Source organism: Mesoplodon bidens, assembly GCF_964165515.1.
Source record: "Mesoplodon bidens genome assembly, chromosome: 3".
NCBI classification, from domain to species: domain Eukaryota; kingdom Metazoa; phylum Chordata; class Mammalia; order Artiodactyla; family Ziphiidae; genus Mesoplodon; species Mesoplodon bidens.
In genome coordinates, this window is record NC_138178.1 from 17,793,173 (window position 1) to 17,812,980 (window position 19,808).

Consider the following 19,808-nt stretch of genomic DNA (forward strand, 5'->3'; position numbering starts at 1 on the left):
TGACAGTAATCACCACTGCTGTTCTTATCATCCTGATATTGGTTCGGCTCGGCTATTAAAGAAATCTGCTAAATAAAATATTTCCTTTGTTCAACAAAGTGTTATCAGAAAGTACAGAGCACAGACATGTTTCTTATCCTTAAGAAAACGGAAATCTTAAAAGTAGTACACCAATACGCAGGTAGTGTCTGCCATATACTCACATACACAATTACACAAAAGATGGTGTTTTAGCAACTGTATTCAAATGAAAGAGGAGTGTGTTTGCAATGACTCTAACAAAATCAGCAACAAACCCAGGCTAAAATTTGTAATGGTAACACTGAGAACATCCTAGTAGATGTGATCACTGTTACAGAAAAGGAACAGAACTACAAAACCAGAGAGAAGAATAAAGGCCCATGAGTCTGTAGCACTGAGAATCAGAACCAAAAGCCCCACACATCAACAGAGTGAAAAGCATAATAAACATAAGACAAAAATTTTAGATGAAATTACGCTTAGAGTAATCTTTTCAAAAACTAGGATACAAGTTAAATATTTATAAAAAGCCTCTCACAAAGCAGCTTTAGCGGTGAAGGAGTAAACTCCTCATTTACCACGAGAAACATTTTTGGAATACTGATGCATTTGCTCAGTGGTGTGGCTACGGAGAACCTTGAGGATATGAAACTAACAGACTATTAGACTATTTACATACACTGAAGGTTATATTTAAACCATTGTCAATCCAATATGTTAAAGCAAATTACAAACAACCAGAGAAAAGAGAAGCATATGAATCATAATAATATTGCATTTAACATTTGCTTCCAATAAAGGATTTGATAACCAAGAAAGAGCCTGAATAACACTACCAGAGGAAAAAATATACTGAACATTTAATATTGTTGGTGGTTATCTTAACTTGCTGAGAGAAACACATACATGAAAATTATGGGGAAGAATAATTTTCAATTTTCAGTGTGTAAAAAGTGTGTGTAAAAACTTGTGACAGCTCTTGCTGCTTATAATTTGCACCAAAAAAATAAAAATAAAACACAGCAAAGAACTACACAGTCACTCTCAAAACAAGTTCACAAAAATATACATCTAAGGAACTATGTGTGTTAATAGTACAATGCTCTTACCATAAAAAAGTTCCCTCCCAATTAACAAAATTGTTCCCAGATTCAAAAATCAAAAATGTAAGCAGAAAAAGCAATAAAATGGGGAAGAGGAAGAATAAAATACTTCTGGGAAATTACAATAATGCTCCTTAGATATGAGCTCTGTTGCTTTCCAATTACAGGGTCGCTGATTACTTAGTTGTTAAGGAATTCTGTATCCCTCAAGTTTGTGTGTGTGTGTGTGTGTGTGTGTGTATGTTAAGTCTAAAAGAAGCACTATTAGTTCACAAAAGGCCTTTAAAAATGGTACAGAGGTAATGACTAAAAGCAGTACCCGCAATAATAAAATAACCGCATGAAAGTCCATTTCAACCCCCAAATAAATTCAGGGACTATAAATTTCACCAAATTCACTTGGACACAATAAAACAGCTTACTCAACTTGTTTTTGAAAATTTCCCCAAGAGAAATACATTGCAGACATGATTCAGATTAGATGAATAATTAGGATCATCATCTTCTGAAGGGACATGATCCCTGTGTTAATCTGTTAGTCTGAAACAGACACAAATAATTAGCACTCTACCTCTTTGTATCTGTAACTCTCAAAATTCTAGATGCAGGGAAAGAAAGAGGATTCGAGGCCAGGAGGGTTACAGCAGGACTGCAGACCCTTGGGTTGCACCTTCTGGGGAGATGCTGGGGCACAGCCCCCAGGTAGCATCTACATCAACCACACTGTAAAGGATGTCCCAGGAGACGTGCTACTAGGCAGCCCTTCCTACGAGTTGCTCACAATTCATTCCACTTCTTGTTTTCATTTAGTGATAGCGATAAAAGAAATGAATATAAGGACAGTCTGGATCTTTCATTTGCACCATCCTGTAACTGAGTACCCCCGTGCAGTTTCAGACCCCATGGTTACAGTGGTGGCCACAGTCAAATTCAGGAAGGTGTCCTAGATCTGATTACCAGGCGAATGAGAAAAGAACAGGACTCATTTTAAAAAGTAAACAACGTGTTCTCAACAAAGGAACGCCAAGTGACATCATGATGATCTTGAAGTTAAGGTTTTCTTGCAATTGTTGAGCTGCAAGAACAGAGTATCAGAGTGCACACGGGCAGCAAAACTGGGTCCAAATATAAAGACCCTGTAACACACCACGTGTCCACGCCCATACTGCCTAGGATTTAGACACAGTGTCTCACACTGATGGTGAAAATCTACATTTTTATTGGTTTATAATTTCTTCTTGGTTTTATGGTTGTGTGAAAAATATGTCATTTTCATCCAGTTTATACACACACACACACACACACAGAGAGAGACTAAATTAACATTAAGAAACCAGTGACTTGAAAGGATCTAAATCTTTTTTTTGTTTTTAATCTTAGTCCCAATGGAGAAACATGCAACTTGCTTCACAGATGAGTAAAGCGGAGGTTCGGAGAGGTGACAGGAGGAGCGCAGGGACAGTTTCCTGTCCAGAACTTGAGGTGCCTGGGTCAGTGCTCCATCACCACCCAAATCATGAAATTAATTCTATTATTCAACCATTCATTGGAAAACAAACTCCACTTCTAGCTACTTGCAGATTTAAACATTAGTCTCAATTTCGTAAAAGGGAAGAATTTTGTTGTTTTCACAGTAAAATTACTTACACCTAGAAATCAAACACCGATTTTAACTAATAGCATCATTAGATTTGGGAGAGTTAAAGAACTATTACATCAGCTATACATACAGACTGAAACAACTGGAGCCCCAATTTCAAAAATGCTAAAATAGAAGGAAAGAAAAAACCTCTACTGGTTCAATAGAGGAAGCATGACGTATAAGATGATGTAGCATGCCCCAAGCGAGACCCGCCTACACCAGTATTTCTCAACTCTGACCTCAGGACCCTTTCACACACTCTAAAAATTACTGAGGACCCCAGAGAGCTTTTGTTTATGTGGGTTATAGCTAGGGATATTTACCATACTGGAAGTGAAAATGAAAAAAAATTTTAATATTTATTTATTCATTTTTAAGTTAACAACAATAAACCTATTTATTACATGTTAACATAAACAACGGAATTTTATGAAAACAATTTTACAAAATAAGGCATATGTAGTGGGTTCTCACTGCTGCTTCTGCATTCAACCTGCTGCAATATGCCCTAGTATACGAAGAGAAAACAAGCTCCACAAATGTTTAGCTGGGAGAGGAAATCAAATGTTAGTAATCTTTTCAGATAACTGTAAATCTTCTTCTTTGATACTGCACCGAAACTTGAGAAATTAGTTTCTCAAAGGTTAGCTACAATACGGAATGTAAACTTCCCATTCTTTGTTACATTTGTCTGTCTTACACCTGGAATGGATCTTTTACCCGTGACGAATTTTGTAACATTAGTTATTTGGAATATATTATTAATTGGGTTTCGCCAGTCTTCTGAATGTTGATGTATTTCTTTGTATCAGCAAATCACATATGTGAATATCATTCCCAATTCCATCAGAAAAATCATTAAGTACTGGGAAGTTGTCATGCTCACAGTGGGATATACGTTTTTCCAAACTCTAATGCTACCAGAAAGCTTGAATGTTATCTCTGGCAACAAATATTGTCAGTCATTTGCCATGTAGTGACAGGCTCACTTCATCCATTTTCTAGAAACCCTGCCAGACACCGAAGTCTGAATAAGCACAGTTTTTCCAGCCTTCTTTCAGACAAACATAGTGTTCCACTAAACGTGGTTACCTTAGCTTACAACTCAAACTATCACATGGAAGTTTTTCTCAGTAAGCCACTGATCTTCAACATGTGCACGTACTTTATGCCTACCGTCCATGCTGTCACACGAAACGCTGACTTGTGTACTCAAGGGTCAGGAGTTTGTGAACGTCCTCATTTTGCTGCTCCATCAAGAATCGCAGATCAAATGGCTTTTTTCCTTAAACCGCGGGTGTGTTGGCTGAAGAATACCATTGGTACTACCACCTCACCCTGTGCCAAGGAGCCTGCCTCTCACCCACCAGCGTCTGGGCACCACTGGTGCAGATGTCAACCCAGCGAACAACACAAAATGCTTCTGGGACACCGCGAAAAGAGTTTTGCCTCACAGCCTCCCTGAGATGGCCCGATTGACGTGAAGGACCCATAGACCACACACAGTAAGAACCACTGGCCTGAACGCATAATCCTGGCATGTTGGTTCACCGCACTGGACCTCGGTCTCCCCATCTATAAAGCCAGAGGCTGCACTAATGGGGACAGAAGATCCTTTTAATGCTAAAAAACGGTGTGATTCCACACTGGATACACTTCTATACTAGTATTCATCCAACAAACCTCATCCTAACAGAACTTAAAACAATGTATGAAGATGTACTAGAAAAAAATAGAAAAGCACTTCAAAATAGTATCAACAGGAATTACCAGTTGCCTCTAAATAAGTGAAAGTATTACAAGCAACAAAGGAGGACGAAGATGCGCGGCGTTGGGGGTAACAGTGCAGAAGGAGCCACAACTGGCGTGAGGTCTTTGGATGAACCGCACTTGATTTTAAGGAAAGAGATGCTTCCAAACGTCTGGTCTTATCAACAAAAAGAAGCACGAAACACAACTGCCTGATTCTTCTGACAAGCTCCCCACCTCTCACGGATAAAGCATAATATTGCAGAAAGAATGCAATTTTGTCTTGGCCTCAGAGAAATAAAATACAAATACGGCCTTTTTGCCTATAATTTGCTCCATATTTCTGGGGCTCACGGCCTATTTCAGCATTACTAATAATCTGATGTGATTTGTGTTCTTCAGAGCAATTAGAAATAATGGGAGCTTCTCATTTCAGGTAATTTGGTCATTATTATTACGATTCCTCATCCTCCATTTTAGGAAAATCAATGCCTTTCAAAACATGATAATAAAACTTTCTCTCCTCATAATCTTCTGAGTTATTTAATATATATATTTTTTCAAAGTATAGCCTCTGAAATATTAACAAGAAAATTCAAAGATGAGGATCTTCAATAATTAAGCTACTGGATGAAGCACACGGGGGGGGGGGGTGTGCGATGTCACCAGATCCCAGACAGCTGTTTGATGTGTGCCTTCCTTTGAAGAGTGGATAAAACAGCAATAACCCCTCATCACAAGATCTCAAATTCTCTGTGGCACTAATGCACTGTAAATATTGATTTGCTTCTCTAGATTAGGTGTCTTTTAAATAAGTGGGGAAATGGAACATCTAATAATGAATTAGAACAAATACTAAAAGGGCAGATACATACATTTTTAATGGTTACACATTGCACCCCTACACGTAATCAACTTTCCCAATGTTTCTCTTCTTTTATTCTTCAAGTGATTTTTAAATTATTTACCCACTCAAGGCAATGAAGAAACCTTTTCCATAAGACAGGCAGCAGTCATCAAGGTATTTATTAACCAACTCTAAAAATAATATGTATGCAGTGACACAAGTTCTATTAGAACATACGATGCAAATGGCATAATTACTCTTCATGCAAAATGAAGACCATCTCCCCCATATTTGGGGCAGTTACACATTTCCTAAAGACACATCTCACAGTGAGAAGAACCAAGTTATTAACACATGCCACGGGGAGAAAAACCTGGCATCACGATTGCAAAGTCCACCTTCCAATATAAGTTGCCCCTTTTTATAAAGGTATTTATCAGTATTTCACTTACTGAGATAAAATCGTTGGAAGAAATCTAGGGAAGGCAAGGCAGGAAATAAGCTTGAAAAAACAATGAATGACTCAGAGAGAAGGATATAAAATGACTTTATCACCCTGTTATTATATATATATTATACATATACAAGCAATAAATAAAGAATACTATAGTTGGAAGACGCCTTAGAGATAAATTGAAATATCACATTTACAGATAAGTGCACTGAGGCTTGGACAGAGACTGTAGGGCTGGGTCAAAGGTCACACTGCTCCTCTGTGACCCAGCTGTCCCTGGAGTGCCTGTCAATAGACTCCTCATCCGTGCCATTTGGAGCTGACCGCACTGCTGTCCAGGAAGAACTAAGACGTGTCAAAGCCACAATATGCTTACACTTCACTAGAGATAACGGGTGATCCCTTGGAAAGATAGGGTTTAAAACCCACTTCTATAGATAAGAGGATGCGTTCACTGGTCCCACTGAATCTTAGACACATATGAGGAGGGAAAAGAGAGAAAAGAGAGTCAAGGGGAAAATATACATGCAATGTTCTAATGTCATATGAACGTTTACAAAATAAAACCAAGAATTTTTCTGAGGCATACGAAACTGGCATCATTAGAATTCTTTCTCACTGAAACCGATAACACAACGACCCTGATCAGGAGCCCTCAAAATACTCATACGGGTACAAGTAAAAGTGGGCATATGTGAATAAGGTCAGCGGGCTGTTTCAGTGTTGCTGTGATCTAATACTACAGTGTTTCAAAATCTTACCAGTAAGGGAAATATACAAAGGATCCCTCTATATTGTTTCTTACAACTGCATGTGATTCTACAGTTATCTCAATTTAAAATAGTAAATAAAAGTCCTCCAAAGAATTAAACAGAAGGTCCCAGGCGAGATGTCTCGAGGTCAAGGGCTGCAGCCACCGGGACTGAAGGCATCTCTCTAACCCCGTCTCCTAGAACAGTCTCCGCTCGCCGCACCCGTCCTGGCGCCCTGCTGACCAACCACACCGACGGCTCCTCCAATATGCTCCACGCTCGGGTGCCTCCGTGCCTCCCCCCCACCCCACCCCAAGGGGCCTCTGGCCTCCACCCACCCCCGTTCTCACTGCCCAGGGTCCTATGCCCCGTGGCTGCTCCTCGAAGGGCGCCAACTCCTCAAATCCATCCAATCCAGCATCAGACGGCTGACTCGGAAAGGGGCAATTAAGGAAAGTTTAAAGGAAGGACAAACATACGACAGGATTAAGGAAAAGCAGCCGGGGATGAAGTACCCAAGAGGCAAGGGGAGCGGAGGGTTTCACTGCAGGGACACAGCCACCAGCACAGCCCAGCCGGGCAGGGCTCCCGTCCCTTTCCATCAGCGCCCGGCCATCGGTGCGGTGCATCCCTCACCTAACCAGGCCACACGAGAGAGCCTGGAGCCCGCGGACACTCCGAGAAGGGTCGGTCCTTCCCCCGCCGGCAGCAGCGGGCCTGCAGGAGCTCAGGATGCCAGTGGGATTCCTCTACCCCTTTCTTCCACTCCACTTTGCCCCTCCTCCTAACAGCATCAGCCCGGCGTGCACCTGGAGGACAGGTCTTCACGCTATCATTGCAACCGCCCCGCCTCCCTCCCTGCACGCATGCGCACATGCCCCCAAAGTGGGAACCTAAATTTTTCTTAGTTAAGATACCTCAGTCAGTGGGACTTCCCTGTGGTTAGGAATCTGCCTGCCAATGCAGGGGACACGGGTTCAAGCCCCGGTCCGGGAAGATCCCACATGCCCGCGGAGCAACTAAGCCGGTGCACCACAACCACTACTGAGCCTGCGCTCTAGACCCTGTGCTCCGCAACAAGAGAAGCCACTGCAGTGCGAAGCGCACGCACCGCAACGAAGAGTAGCCCCCGCGAGCCACAACTAGAGAAAGCCCGTGTGCAGCAACGAAGACCCACCCAACGCAGCCGAAATTTAATTAATTAATTAAATTTAAAAAAAGATACATCGGTCAGCAACAACAAACTGGCTAACCGTTAAAGATTTCATTCGGGGGTTGCTTTCCTGTGGTCCCTGAGGGTAGGAGAGAGTGGTTCCGGTCTGGCTGCAGAGGTGGAAAGCCTTTCATGGTTGCCTCCTGGCCTCCTGGGGGAGGGGAGGGCTGGCCTGAGGCCATTATGGGAGTGACCAGGGGCTTATCAAAATGTGCACTGGCTACTAAATCCGGACATAAAAACTCAGTGTCCCCAAATCCTGTGCTAAGACAGAACTTGGGGACAGGGTGGGTGCTGTCAGGGAGGGCCCTGAGCTCCCTCCAGGCCCATGGGGAACACCCAGGCAGCCCCAAGAGCAGAGAAAACAGTGCTTCCAAGGGCTACCTTGGCCCTTTCACTGATCTGGGGTCCCGTTTCTGTTCTGCTGTGGCAGGTGTGAAGTCAACACGCACCTGCCAACATCTACTAGACGCAGCTCTTCTAGAGAGTCTACAGAATAATGAATACAGGGCCAAGGGTCCTCTGAGAGTTGTGTATTGCAGAAAAATCACTCCAAGTGAATCCCACTCTGACCATTCAAATACTCGAGCAGACCCCCACCTGCCCGGCGAGGGCTGAGGACAGGTAAAACCAGGTGTGAGTGGAAGGGAGGAGGGGAGGGTAAGAAGAGGAAAGACACCCCAGGGTGCCGACGAAACAACCCAGGGCGGGGAGCGGCACAGCCACGTGCACAGGGGGCACGGGGGACTTTCTCTAGGACAAGACCGTGGGAAACTTTGGCTGCTAATTTCTGTATTTTCAGAAAAAGACCTTAAGAGAGCAAGGAGGGGATTGAAGTTGAGAACACAAGAGAGTGAGCAGAGAAGAAGCAGACGGGAGCAGGGGCACGCACGGGGCAGCGGGGAGCAGGTAGGAGCTACTCCTGAGCTCTTCTTACAAAATGAATGAAATACTCGGAGAAAGACCAGAAAAAGGCGGGCGGACTTCTGTGTTACTGCGAGTGGTGATGCTTTCCCTCCCAGATGTATGCTGAGCCCTGCACGTGCCCTCCGTCTATTTCCAGGGACAGTCGCCCCAGCTGGAGGGCGAGGACCGCGCGCCTCAAGGCCGGCTCTGTCTTCCTCACTGCCTGATCCCGGGACCCAGAGCGGCCCCTGGAAGAGAAAGTACCTGATTCCTGTTGTGCGCGGCAGCTGTGCCGTGAGACCACTGCTAACCTTCCCAGAATTCAGAAATACTGACGCACTGGTCCAGGAGGGGCCACAGGTGGGGTCGGAGCCTCCGCCCCCAGCAATTTCATCAACCCATCCATGAATGGCCGTGTTTTACATGTGTTTCTGTTCAGAGACACCTCATTTCATAGACATTGTTGATGCGTGAACATGAAACTCACAGCCAACAGGACAAACTCTCAGGCCTGATTGAAGATGAACTAACGTGTATTTTCTCCAGAAGACACATCGCAGACTTATTGTACTTAGGAGCACAGAACAGCACTTTATGTTCGGGGGTCATTTTGAACAGCAAAATCACCAACCAAAAGCACAAAAACGTGAAAAGCATGGCACCGAGCAGACCATGAAAGGGACCCTGTTTACAGTATGAGCACTGAAAAAGAAGCAGAAGGTCCTTGCTCACCATCAACTGGGGACACGTGTGACTGGATTCAACAGTATCTGTGGGAACCTCCACAAAGAGTGAGGTCCAACTGGACCTTCTCCCATAAATATTTATCAAATGAATAATCGACTCAGAAACCTTTAAAAGAGAACCACCCCCACTCCCTCCAGGTTCCTCCCCAGATACTGCTCTCTGGCTTCTTTCCTTGACAAGCAATCTCGGAGCAAGAAGAGCTGACTGCTTCATCCCTCCCTTTTCCTTTAACCCACTATTATGTGGCTTCCTCCCCCCCGGCCCACCAATACAGAACCAGAACACTCCCTCTCTTTATCAGCGGGTACTTCTGAGCACCAGTCTCTGGGGAGCTCAGGGTGTGGCACAGACATGGCCTCTGCCTTCGTGGAGGCTGCAGCTCGGTGGAAAAGGCAGACGGATCACCCAGCCCCGTGCAGTGTGATCATGGTGCTTCAGGAGGAATACAAAAAGAGCCACCAGAACACCTAAGGGGGGACCTTTCCAAGAGCATCCTCGAAGACTTCACGACAGAAGGGACGGCTAAATTTCCCCTGCTGTCCTTTCACACTCTTGGCATCTCCTCTCTGAGGAAGCCCCGACCACTTCTACAGGGGGCTCCTTTTATGGCCTGAGCCCACCAGCGATCTGCTGCGCTGTCATTCTGAGTTTGGGGATCCGCCTCCCCTGAGCACAAAGCTCCTAGAGAATAACACTGCACTTGTCACCGTCACACTCCCCATGGGGTCACCCTGAACAAGTGCTGAATCATCGAAGAAGTGAATGAATAAGACGTCAATGCTGAAGGTTTGGGTTTGTGTGTTTGGGGTTTTGTTTGGTTGTGGTGATGGTGGTGTTTGGCCAGTGGGATGGACAGAAAGGAAGAAAACATGCAGTCAGAGAAAAGTGCAGGGGCAGAGGCCAGACGCTTAAGTTCTACAGAATTAAAAGGATTGCAAGCAATTCCGTGTGGCGAAAGTGCAGAGTGAAAGAAGTGATGTAGAAAGTGAATGCCAGGGAGGGGAACCCTGGATGAGCCAAGCAGGGTCTCGTAAGTCAGAAATTCTCGCACTTTAATGTGTACACAACGCGCCAGGGGATCTTGTTAAGACGATTCCATAGATCTCGGGTCATGGAAGATGAAATTCAGTCTTTCTAGTGTCCACCACCACACTTCAGGATTCCATGCAGCAGGACTGCACTATGCTAAAACTTTCTTGAGCTGTGCTCAAGACTTCTGGTGCACTCTCATCACCTCGTGTGTGCCTTCCCTCCAGCCTGGCCATCTGGATGCATCCCTTACAGAACACCCATAACACCTTTGCTCAACCACACGTCAGATGTCACGACTCAGAGCGGTTGGTACAGTCGGGTCACAGGACATCAGATTAAGCCCTGGCACCTACCCCCATGATCTGAGCAGCACCTCTCCACCCCACGCTCAGATCCAGCTGGAATGCTCTGAAGTGACCAGAGGCCACATACTCCTCCAGACCTCGTCCTTTCCTCCCCATTCCACCCCATCTTCACCACTCTAAGGTCAGCCTGGAGGGTACCACCTTCTCTAAGGAGTCCCCATGGTTCCGAAAGCATAAGTGACACCACTCCTTATGTTAATTTCACTGATTAGAACCAGTACTCTCTCGTCTGTCTCCCTCATTAATCTTAGAGTTTCCACCCCAGCAAATGTTTGCTAAAATGTTGTTGTATAAATAAAAGAGATGAACGAATGTGACTATCCATCCATCTCCATCCTTTTCACATTGATTGTCTCAAGTATTATAAGGGCAATCTTTTTAGCAAAGAAAAAACAATTACAGATATTAGATGGCCAGAGGAGACCAAAAAAAGGGGGGGGGGGTTTCCTGGGAGAAGCTCAGAGAATTGTTAATTGACGTACTGGTGATAAACTCTCCCTGGCCAAGAATCTCAACAACATTCTACTAATTTTTTATTATTAACTTTGCACCACTGTTCTTCACGCAGTGTGCTCTCCGAAGAGAATATTTGAGTACAAGCAAATCTAAATTAATTCTTCACATAAAATTTTATATGTTTATCCATATCAAATCCTTTATATCACTTTCACTGTACCAATTTAGTTCAACAATCATGTAAATTAAGTTTTGAAATTATCAACTTCATCTGACAAGTCATTTGTCTTTCAAAATTGTTGACTATTGATTGCATTGGAGATATTCTCTAAATGCTCAATGCCCTTTCTCCTTTGACATTTGTCTTCTATTATTTTATTAAGGATTCAAGTACCTCAGTAACTGTCAAGTTAACTTTTGATTAACATTATTCTCCCGTTCCTTTATTACTTTAACCTTTATTTCATAATACTATACGAAAGTGTAATATTTTTCTCCTAACTAGGGACCAGCTTTTCCCTCATTTCATGGGCCAATTTTCTGTTCCATAAGGATGTACATCTGAAGGTCCTCTACTGTACTAGACTTTATAATTATTTCACTAGCACATTAAACATCATCAACTATTTCACAATGGCAGGGCCTTTCTTAGCTCTCAGGTGTTAAACTTCCAGTAGAGTCTCTACACTTCATTTTGCTCATATATAGACTCTCCATCTTGAACTTGAATCTTCGTGGTACTAAAAGCTATACAAGAATGTATCAGAAGTCATTCACTCAACTCAAACATCTATTGAGCACCTACTGTGTGCTAGGCACTCTTCTAGTTGCTGCCATTAAGTGATCCCTCAAGGACTGTACATTCTGGTGATGTAGATCACCAGAGATCCCTTGTATGTTTCCCTCACTGAGAGGATGAGAACAATGGATAAACAAATAAGTGCAGATGATGTCACGAGGTGATCAGTACTGTAAAGTAAAATGAAGCCGAGGAAGACATCGGGGCTGCAGAAAGTGGAGAAATGCTAGTTTATCCCGGGGGAGTCTGACGGCGGCACTGCGAAAGCATTTGAATAGCTCATTATCCACTTTCCTGTCCTGAGTGTTCCAGTTTCAAATTAATTCCTTGTACACCCTGGCTATTCATAAAGCCATTTGGCTCTGGCTGCTACAAGGCGGCAATAAGACTGGATGGTTCCGAAACATATGGCCGCGTGTCTGTTTGTGTTACCTTCAAAGTGCAGAGGTCTCTCATAGCTAATCTAATCCATTCCTCCTTCTCCTTGAGGAAAGAGTCATGTAAAGCAAATACGTCCTGATCATTTATAACAAGCCAATTAAGTCTGTAATCACTAACATTCGTTGATCATTTACTATGGGTCATGCATGTGCTAAGAACCTTATTGCATTAATTGATCATCTCCTCAGAACAAGGCTACAAAACAGGTTACATTATTACTCCCATCTTATAGGTAGGGAAACTGGTGTTACAGGGTTAAGATATCTTGGCTGAAGCTAACCTATCAGTAAGTGGTGGAGACAAATCCAAGCCTTGATATTCAGGCCACAGAGAGCATGCCCCTCTCCAGGAAGCATGGAATCCTGCAACACCAAGAACGGAAAGATCAGGGCTCTGAGTTATTCACAACTTCCTCACCAACCTCTACCATCGTGGTCTCACCTGAGGTAGGACAGCAGCAAATGCATGTGAGCTGCACTCACTCACGCACCCCGAACCTCAGAGCTGCAGAAACATCACTGTCACTGAGCCAGTGGCTCACCTGATGTTTGGATCTTTGCGATCCTTTCCACAGGTGAAAAGAAAGGTCTTGAAAGAACTTCAGAATGACACAGGTTCCCTTTAGCTAGGACTGGCAAACAAATGATGCTTTAACTTCATCACAATTCATTTTATTCTTAGGGGATTTGTGGGGAGGAATGAGGAGTGGCACAGTGAAGGGGGGGACCTCATGGAGAGGTGTGTGTGTGTGTGTGTGTGTGTGTGTGTAAAACTAAACACTTCATACTTCATATCTACGGAGGGAACATTTATCTGGATTAACAGGTTCAATCTGTATGTTCACAGTATGTCACTACAGTCTTGTGACATAGGCTATATATTCACCAAAAGAGTCTTTTCAGTCAAGTACATACTCAATTTAGGACAATAATGCCTGGAATACACTAAGCACTCAATAAGGGCTAACTCTCTTTCTCTCACCTGCAGCCCTCCTTTATCTGACCTTAGTAAAAGGTCGGAAATCTAGGTCAGTACTAAGGTTTTCCCGTCTCCACCTTGCACTTGTTCGTACATTCTTTGAGTTACATCCGTGGCTCCAAATCTTCACGAGTCATTAAAATGATCTGGGACTATCCTGGAAAATGCTGATTCCTGGGCCCCCCACCCAGAAATCCTGAAATTTGGGTCTAGGATGAGGCTCGGGCGTTATTTTTACAAGCTCTCCAGGCAATTGTAATTGCAGCCAAGGCGGGGAATCACTGCTCTAGGCTGGAGAGCACTGCACATCCCTCCTAAGAGATCTTGTTAAAAATACAGATTCTGATTTAGTAGGTCCAGGGTGGGGCCTGAGAGGCCGCATCTCTAACAAGTCCCCAGGTGGTGCCTTGGAGTAGCAAGGCCCCTATCTGTGCTGCCCAGTAAGTAGCCACTAGCCACCCCGGCCACTTAAATCCCGTTCCTGGGTCTCCCCTGCCTGATTTCAAGGACTCAACAGCTGCATGGGGTTAGTGGCTACCACAGTGTGCAAAATACACATCACTGAAATTTTTTTATATATAAACAATTTTGTCAGACACTGAATTTAGCTTAGCAAAAATATAATTAATCATTAATTCTACACTCTCAGTTTTATTAACTTTTAATCACTAAGAAAGGATAAGACATAAGGCAGTCCTGCTTCTTTTTAACTTTAATTCGAAAACATTATATAGAGAGAACAATTTTTCAGCTTATTTGATATAGGGCAAATAACCTACATTTTCTAAGGTCTCATTGTACTTTTTTTTATGTAATATTTTCATGTGTGCATATGCACATTTTGGGAATCATAATACATGTCCATGACTCCCCAAAGAAACAAAACAAATATTTACAGAAGAAATTTTTTATTAAAGTGCTATATTTGGAATGAACCCACTGTGACAATTCAAATCCTACTGCAAATCTGTATACAACATAGAAAATCCCAATAATAATCGGGGGGTGGGGTGGGGGATATTATTTTAAGAAAACCAAACAACTGCTCGGCTGCTTTTTAATTGAGGAGATAAAGCACTTTAATATAGATAAAACATTTCTAATATTTAAGAAGCATTTTTACAACTATAAAGCCACGAACTTCACCCATAACTCTGACAGCCTGACAAGCAAGCAAAGAGAATTCAACCCAATAGTAGTTTCCTAGGCAACAAGCACAGATATGACCAGTGGAAAAAATGAAAAGAAGGAAAAGCATTGAAGCATTTCCAGTGGGCTTGAGAAATACATTTTAATTGTCAAAATGCCACAAAGACAACAATATTGAAAATCATTTCACTGAAAATGATTCAAAGCAGAATGCCATTTTCACTTTGGCAAACGAGGTGTGGAAAAATAGAAAAATTAGTTTCCTTTCCTTTGCTCTGAATTAAGTAGGGATGGTAATCAATCTTGTTTGATTTTACAAAATTTATCTACATTAGTATAGATTGTTAATATGCCTCCTTACTTTTCCCCACAAAAGTGACTATCTGCTGATTCAACGTACAAAAGAAGAGAGTCACCAGGATGACAGGGTAGCGCAGGGTACAGGGGGCGTCTGGGCATCCTCTGTTACAAAGACATGCTCATACATGCTTCGGTCTGACTTCCAAAGTAAACCACACACACACACACACACAACTGTAAACCACACACTTCGCAACACAGATTAAAATAGCACTGGGTTGTCCATATTCTCACCAGGCTTCTGTTTCCTCATCTATAACAAGAAGGGCTTGGATTCAAACTCAAAAACCTTTCTGGCTCTAACAGCTTTTGATTTTTAGAAATACAGTATAGGAGGGCTCTTTTGTCTAAAAACATTGAAACAAAACCAATACTATATTCTTTTTTTTTTTTTTTTGCAGTACGCAGGCCTCTCACTGCTGTGGCCTCTCCCGTTGTGGAGCACAGGCTCCGGACGCGCAGGCTCAGCGGCCATGGCCCACGGGCACAGCCGCTCCCAGGCATGTGGGATCTTCCCGGACCGGGGCACAAACCCGTGTCCCCTGCATCGGCAGGCGGACTCCCAACCACTGCGCCACCAGGGAAGCCCAAAACCAATACTATATTCTAAGCCATTAAAACTTTTTCTTCATAGGATCTAAACGTTGACAGTTAACCTTTAGAAAATAATATTATAAATGTCCCACTTCACGGGTATTAAAATGTCTACATTTTACATCAGCTTTTGTAACCATGATGGCATTTGCTCTCATATCTAAGTCAGGAACATTTACTTGGATTAACAGAAATGTGCTGGATGCTCATGATTTATATTTTCACACAATGTGCCACTACAAGCTTGTGAAATAGTCTATATTTTCACCCAAAGAGTCTTTCCAGCCAAACGTTTAGTCAATTGGAACTTAGGTTGAATTGATCAAGTAATTCAGGCAAAACTACGAATGTAGTAGCTGCAGGCAAATGTCACTGAAGTGTTTTTCTGATAATTTACCTTTCAGTGATTGGTAAATTAAGGCAATAAATAGCAAAATGGGGCTTCCAAACAAAAATATGTTCACTGTTTTTTCTTTTTCTATCTTGTCTATCCAACAAAGCCAGGTTAATACATTATAATCCATTCCCCAGAGCCCTTGAACTTCATTAGATCCCGTTTAATGCCATCATGCTCCTCTGGAATTGCCTCCATTCACTTACATTGGCTTTTCTTTTGGCTTTTCATCTGACTCTCTAGATTCTTTTCCTGTTCACTCTTCAGAACACTGGGTATCAATATACCTCCATAGAAATAAGCTCCTTCATACATGATATGTGTAAGATCAACTGAAAGAAAATTTAAACAATATGGCCATTAAAAGAAAAATGAAAAGAGTAAATGCTAAAAGAACCTCATAGATAGACGGACTAAACTTATGTGCACGTCTGCGAGGAGGCTGACAAAGCCTGTATTTGGTCAGGAAGTTTGAAAAGGAAGGAAATGTTAAAAGATTGATCTTGCTTCCCTTTTTCACATGAGCTGCCAGGGAGCAAGCCCAAAGTTTTGTGGAATTAAATGTATACTATGTGATAGATGGTACAGACATACATTACATAGAGATAAAATTTTCTTTTCCTTTGTCTTAGTTTTCAACTTACATTTTCCTTTTTCACAATTCTATCTTTTTTCTAATTATTGTTTTTATTGTTATTTTAGAGATCAACATAAATCCATGTCTACTAGATAATCAGAGCACATATCTAACATTATTGGGTCTATACAGTATCAACAATATATTTATACAAAGGATGGTAAGCTTTAAAGTATCAAAATTAGCAGGATATATACAACCAATTCATTCTAACATGTCTAGAACTTAATATGCTCGAAGTATATGTTGAAGAAATTAGTTAATTGGCATTTATTTATTCCAAGCAACAGTATTCCGATCATACATCACACATTTCACAAGAGGCCTGGGACCGAACACTGGTCTTCCTTTATGAAGAAAAAAAAAAAGTAACATCAAACCTTTGAAACCTCAAATTTCAAAAAATCTCATATGCTCTAAAGCAAATTATGGGTAAAGATGATAATGACCTAAGTGTAGGATCTTTACAAGGGATTAAATAATGATTTGACAAACCACAATCTTTTTATGCTTGCATTTCTAAAAAGAGAAAAGAGAAACTCCTATTGAAAAGAAATAGTATGCAGTATCTTTACAAATTAATCATAAGATTCATTAAGAATAAACTGGCTATCAGAGAGCTGGCTCCATGTCAAAATACATTTACGGAATTAAAATATCAAAAATAAAAATCAACTTTGTTGGGGCTTCCCTGGTGGCGCAGTGGTTGAGAGTCCGTCTGCCGATGCAGGGGACGTGGGTTCGTGCCCCAGTCCAGGAAGATCCCACATGCCGCAGAGCGGCTGGGCCCGTGAGCCATGGCCGCTGAGCCTGCGCGTCTGGAGCCTGTGCTCTGCAACGGGAGAGGCCACAACAGTGAGAGGCCCGCGTACCGCAAAAAAAAAAAAAAAAGTATTGGGAAGGTACGGCAAGTTTTGAAGCGTTGGGGAAGAAGGAAGAGATGTGGGTTTCTCAACAATCACTCCTGCTATGAGCAGAACGGACTCCAGGGATGCCCAAGAGAGGACACAGAGAGACGGGCCAGAGACAGGCCCGGGAGCTTTACTTTCCTGATAACAGAGCACTAATAGCAAAAACCTTCTTCAGCATGCTGCGGTATCGATTTTTATTTATTTATCATTTAAACGCATGCTCAACTAACAGAAGCATTATTAAACACATACAAGCCTCCAAAAAAGATGTTAAAAAAATAAGAATAAAAATGCCTCCATCAGATTAAAAAAAAAAAAAAACAAGAAATGGTAAATTCTAAACTACGAGACAATACAGATGCATGCAAAGCTTCAGTATTCTGTGTCCCCACGTCCCTGATCATGACCCAGCTGCACAGACTGCCACCGACACCAGCCTTGGAAGGTGAAATGCGGCTCATGAAGTCACAAGGCTTGATGAGGCTTTAGGAGCTGGGGCCTACGCCACTGGGGACTGCCAGTTCGCACAGACCCTTAAAGACCCCGGCAGCTCCGGCCATGGCCAAATGCCCCCACGGTGTCCACTAGAGACAGTGCTCCGGCCACTCAGTTTCACCAGGGGCACATATAAATGCTAAGCTCACTAACTGAGATGCCAGTTCTTCTTCACTAATAGAAGAACAACAAAGCCCTAAACCATTGGCTGCGAGCCATTATAAAAACGCCCTGGCTTCCTTTGAGGGATTCCTACCAATACCTGCATGCATTCTGGCATCTACTGACAGCCAAGCAGAATGTCCATCAGTGCTTCTGACATCTGCCCAGGACAACCTCATCACACTCACAGTCATAGTGCCCACGGAAACACGTGTGTGTGTGTGTGCGTGTGCGTGTGTGCGTGTGTGTGTGTGTGTCTGTCTGCACCACGCGGCTTATAGGATCTCAGTTCCCTGACCAGGGACTGAACCCGAGCCCCAGCAGTGACAGTGCCGAGTCCTAACCACTGGACCGCCAGGGAACTCCCAACACTAGTCTTATAGTTGCCTAAAAACTTTATCAGAATCCAAATTAAGGAAACTTGGAATTGACAGGAAGAACCCATGCTGATTAGTGCCCCTAGAAAGATTCATCTCTCAAATAATCAAGAGTGGATTCACTACACTTTCAGGCATCACTTTGAAAATTGAAATTACATCACGATGCTCTTTTTTTATTTTAATTTATTTATTTTATTTATTTATTTTTGGCTGTGTTGGGTCTTCATTGCTGCACAGGCTTTCTCTAGTTGCGGTGAGCGGGGGCTACTCTTTGTTGTGGTGCGCGGGTTTCTCACTGTGGTGGTTTCTCTTGTTGTGGAGCACGGGCTCTAGGTGCGCGGGCTTCGGTACTTGTGGCACGTGGGTTCAGTAGTTGTGGTGCACGGGCTTAGTTACTCCGTGGCATGTGGGATCTTCCCAGACCAGGGCTCAAACCCGTGTCCCCTGCATTGGCAGGTGGATTCTTAACCACTGTGCGACCAGGGAAGCCTGACCAGGATGCTCTTAATTTTAACATACTTTTAGGCTTAGCAAAATAAAATCAATGTACCCAAATAGCAGTCTCTGAATACCTCTTCCCATTAACAGGACAAGACTGCTTTGGGAAGCGACTGATTCCAGATGTGGGCAGAAAATATATAAGACGAGCACAGAACACATTTCATGGCAGAAAGCAAGGATGCTGTTATCAAGAACACTCAGGGGCTTCCCTGGTGGCGCAGTGGTTGAGAGTCCACCTGCCGATGCAGGGGACACGGGTTCGTGCCCCGGTCCAGGAAGATCCCACATGCTGTGGAGCGGCTGGGCCCGTGAGCCATGGCCGCTGAGCCTGCGCGTCCGGAGCCTGTGCTCCGCAACGGGAGAGGCCACAGCGGTGAGAGGCCCGCGTACCGCAAAAAAAAAAAAAGAACGCTCAGGAGCCAGTTTAGAGAGGTCCCACTGCCATGAACATGGATGATCTGAGCAGCAATAGGAACAATAATGCAATAGACTGAAATAACAACTATACTAATGCTTATGAGTTCTTACTGACTTTTTTTAAGGAGGGAAAAAGGAAAAAGGAAACCAGGAGATGCTAGCCAAGAAAACAAACTCATTATTATGAAAACTGATAAGAAGACAGAATTGGGCATGTGGTCTGTTCTTCCTATACAAAGGATATCTCAGGGTAACAAACTAGTTGACCAAAAAAAATTATCTTTAGAGAAATTATGTGGCCAA

General features: G+C 43.1%; 1 protein-coding gene across 18 annotated transcripts in view; it reads right to left on the reverse strand.

The window, feature by feature from the left end:
- PARD3 (par-3 family cell polarity regulator) overlaps nt 1-19,808 on the reverse strand; it is a 629,043-nt gene that overhangs the window by 350,907 nt on the left and 258,328 nt on the right. The gene's annotated exons all lie outside the window — the stretch shown is intronic.